General features: G+C 38.1%; 1 pseudogene; it reads left to right on the top strand.

The window, feature by feature from the left end:
* Positions 1-1242: 1242 nt before the first annotated feature.
* On the top strand, positions 1243-3726 carry LOC149099251 (uncharacterized; annotated as a pseudogene).
* The last annotated feature ends 919 nt before the right edge of the window (positions 3727-4645 follow it).

Here is a 4645-nt window from a genome sequence, read left to right as displayed (position 1 = left end):
TGTTGATTAATTCACCTTCACATTTCATTACCGAGCTTAAAATTCACTATCTTTATTAATTTATCACTACTTGTGATGACTTCGATAGCATTGATCCTAGCAGTATGCAGGACACCTGTCATATATGAACTCAGTTAAATGACCTCGCTCTCCATGTGTTCTCGTAGCTCAGTGGATAGAGCGCCCACCCGGTGTTCGGGAGGTCATGGGTTCGATTCCTGTCGGGGACTCAGAATTTTTCTTTGTCCCACGCTTGTGTCATGTTGATTAATTCACCTTCACAGTAATTGTAAGTTATTTTGGGGCCTTGAAAGAAAACACAAACATGAAACATACACACTGCTAAGATTATGTCTCATCAAGTTTTTGCCCGCTCATGTTTCGTTCATATTAGTAGACTACCAAGGGAGAGAACAGCATTGGTGAGGACCTATGTGACTACTGCATCAGAGCCATAAATTATACTCTGCATTATCTGAGATTGTCTCACTAGTTCAATATGGCATCAGTTCCAGCGGCCATGGATAGTTGACTCGGGCTGAGTCGGCTCACTACATGGGAACAAAGATGGTTATTCCCAGCTATTTACCAATATCAGGCATTAACTTAACCAACCATATCCTTGAAGCCTTGTTGAAACTGTCAGTGAGTCCGTCAGTGCAAGTTAGAACTTGAGCCTTAACTAACAATCATAGGTCATGAAACTATCAAAGAATACTTCAATGCCAGCTTTCAGTATGCTGAAATACTGAGTTTCTTATACATCATTAATGGCGTGTCACTGAGGTTAGTGTTGTCCTCGTAGTTTGAATATGATATGGTAAGTTATGATAATCCGACATATCCAATTATACCCACAGCTTGAGGCAACTAAAGCATGTACTTAAGGCTTTGGGATTGTCAAGAAGAAGACAGCAAAGTGACATTTCCAATGTTGTGGATGCCATTGAGGTAAGCATAAGTCTTGTATATAAGCTTATATATGTATAAATATACACAAGCAGTGGCTTAATTAACATGTGGATATTACTGCTAATGCTTAGATGGAACTCTTTGGAAGTGGGAGCTGTGTTGGCTATCACCAAATGCATCAGCACCTCCGAGATGACCATGGCCTTGTAGTGGACAGGTATATATATTAAATTGTTGTTACAGTTCTGTATGTACTTGGTCGAACACAAATATGGAAGAGGAGTGTAGTAACTGAGATACATGGGTGCGTTTCTTTGGGGTGATCTGGATCAGGGTCAGTGATCCAAGATCATGCGGATCATGGCGCATAAAAGCAACCGATGAATCCACTTTGATCATAGATTCATCGGTTCCTTTAATGCAACATGATCCGAGTGATCTTGGATGACTGATCCTGGACCGGATCATCCCAAAGTTGAAGTTATTGCTATTGCTTTTTTAAGACATACACGGCCAAGTAACAGTAACATCCAGTCAGAGGCTCATTACACTCTACACTGTTGTTATCACTTCTGAAGGAATACTGTTTGTTTAGCAATGGGCTACCTCGGTCCAGATGGAGTGTCGAGAAGAACCAGAAAGATTTATTTGGCGTACATATTGCTGCAAGGTTGGAGTATTACCTAAGCATTACCTAAGTAAGACATTTAACGCAAATGTAATAACTACTTTGCCTTTCTATTTACAGATCTAAAGCCTTTATTCTGAATTCCTTTTTTCTGTATCAGTCATGTTCAGGACCACGTAAGTCCCCACTATGGTACTCCCATGCACAAAGCACTTTCTTATGTAACTTGTTACATGTCTTGTTATATGTTCCTTGCTAGAAGATGCTTTTGTCACCAAGATAATGACAGTATAAAAACGAAAAAAAAAGGTGTTATGCTCTTAAATGCTCAATAAACAGGCATGCTCGAAACACCAGTTTTCTAACACTGTAGGGTCCGAACTTTTTGTGGCACATAGATGGTTACAATAAGTTGAAGCCATTTGGTTTTGCCATTCATGGAGCTATTGATGGGTATGTAGACTATTGACAGAGTAGTAACTTTCTTGAAAGGCCTGGTCTTTCAGCATATCGATCGAGTTGTCAAAAAGGAATCCCCCAGAAGTTTGAGTAGCCATGGAAAATTGTTTTTGCTGTTATTTTAGGCAACTATTTAACATATCTCTAGCTTTTAAAAAATGTAAAAGGGACTGTAATATACTTAAAATTATTCTGGTACAAGGTTTTTGTCCACTAAAAACTGAATTGCTCGATTTCCTATTGGATTTGGTATTAATACTTGTCCTTGTGGAATTCGTAACTTCCCTGTATGAAATGTTGGTTCTAAAACGGGCACAGCAATCTTTTCTTAGGGCCTAAGAAAAGATTGCTATATTAGCCGTTTATAGTTTGTAAGACAATCACGTCTGCTAACAGGAATTAATGAAACAACAACCGACAGCAAACCTCTGTATCTTAGTAGGTTTGAATATTAATTAAGAATAAAGAGGCTATGTTTTCAAATTTTGTCCTACAGATACTCCAGAAAAATATTGTGGCTTGATGTGGCACACACCAACAATGACCCATGTGTTGTTGGTAACTACTTTGTGGAGTGTGTAGAGCAAATTGAAGGTTAGTTTTGCATCAGTGAAATCATGTTTTGGAATATCTTTTATTCATGAGGTGACTCTTGTGATATCATTTTGTCCTGGCAAGGAGCCCCTATTGCTGTTAGAGGTGATTGTGGAACCGAGAATGTGTTTGTTGCTGGAGTTCAAAGGTTTCTATGCAGATATTCTCAAGACGACTTCGCTGGTCGTAAGAGTTTCATGTATGGCACTTCAGTGGCAAACCAGTTTTGTTACGAATTTACACTGTTTTTGTGGTGAAATACCTTTTGTCATATGTCAGTTCGGTTTACTTGCATTCGGCTTCAATGCTGTATTATGTTATTGTTTAAGTTAATGTGAATTGTTTCGAACTTTAAGTCTCCCTTGTGCATTGGCTTTTTTCAGTGTTATTTTTTATTTCTTATTTAACATTCTGGACCTCTTTTTTGCCGTGGATTGAAAAGGATTGAGGCATTGTGGTCTTACCTTAGATGTTAATTGTGTTTCTAGGAACTTAGAGATCAAGGATTATTTGACGACTCTGATGTACTGCATGTGTAAGTTTACCTAAAAACGCATTCTTTGTATCTGGCGTTTGTGTGTATTTACATACAGTCCAACCTTGTGTGCTGGTTTAACTGATATGTATGCGGATATCTTCACAGGTGTGTAGTTGATTTTTCAGAGCCCTGCAGGAAAAACCAAAAATCCGTGCAATGAGCAAAATGTCCGCTCATATTATATGTTACACTGCAGTTTTCCCCCTCCTTACTCGCTCCATTATAGACCGGTCAAACCAAGAAACTACCAACTACAGCGCAATATCTACCTTTCATATCATGCAATGAAATGACAATAGTGAAATAATTGAATGTGTTATTACATATTATATTAGATAGATATACTTCTCCTTTTAATATACTTTTTTCTACCTCTTTAAATTTTGCACCAGTTAGTGAGAACTAGGAAGTGTTAATACATTTTACTTTTTTTAGAGAATGTTTGCGATGGTGTTTTATGTAACCCAGTCAGGCTGAACTCCATCGGGTTGCGCACCACTGGAACACCCACAAAATTCGTCCATACTCACGATAAGAAATGCATCATGGAAAGCCAGATGTGTTGTTCTTCCTACCGCAGTTAAAAGGTAGCTAAATATAGGTGCACAAACAATATATAAAGGACATACATACATTGTACAAGATATATACTACTTTTTCTACGAAACTCTTAAATTCACCATCGATGACATCGATAGCATTGATCCTAGCAGTATGCAGGACACCTGTCATATATGAACTCAGTTAAATGACCTTGCTCTCCATGAGTTCTTGTAGCTCAGTGGATAGAGCGCCCACCCAGTGTTCAGGAGGTCATGGGTTCGAAATCCTGTCGCGGACTTAGAATTTTTCTTTGTCCCACGCTTGTGTCATGTTGATTAATTCACCTTCACATTTCATTACCAAGCTTAAAATTCACCATCTTTATTAACTTATCACTACTCATGATGACTTTGATAGCATTGATCCTAGCAGTATGCAGGACACCTGTCATATATGAACTCAGTTAAATGACCTCGCTCTCCATGAGTTCTCGTAGCTATAATTTCTTCTTCTGTTTACCTTTGGAAGAAGGAAAACCATCGATTTGCTCTCCTTGACACCTTTTGACGCTCGTATGTTGTCATGCATACTGCGTTTACAAATTATGGAGACTTCCTCGTTTTGTTTGTTTAATTTATTCGGTTTAGTGAAATGTTTGGCTGAATTTCTTTTAAGGTTATTGGTAAGACTGGTAAAGCTACGGCCGAAAAAAGGACTACAAAGCCGTCGGCAAAAATAATCTTCAAATTACGCTTTGGCATGAATAATTATTCAACTTGAACACCACAAGACTTTGAGATTTTGGACGTTTTGTGGCTTCTAAATGCATTTGTTGGCTTTAACTGGAATAATAATCAATCTTAAACAAATTTTCTGTAACATTTCTGGCATCCTTCGTTTGATTCAGGTGTATTGATATGCATATTGTGATTATGTAGTTTTCCTCGGTTTTGTTGTTGTTGTTGAAATGT

The sequence above is a fragment of the Orbicella faveolata genome, unplaced genomic scaffold (genome assembly GCF_042242905.1).
Source record: "Orbicella faveolata isolate gen_17 unplaced genomic scaffold, um_ofav_v1 contig_46, whole genome shotgun sequence".
Lineage (NCBI taxonomy): Eukaryota > Metazoa > Cnidaria > Anthozoa > Scleractinia > Merulinidae > Orbicella > Orbicella faveolata.
The sequence above is the reverse complement of the archived record's forward strand: the minus strand, read 5'-3'. Positions and strand labels throughout refer to the sequence as shown.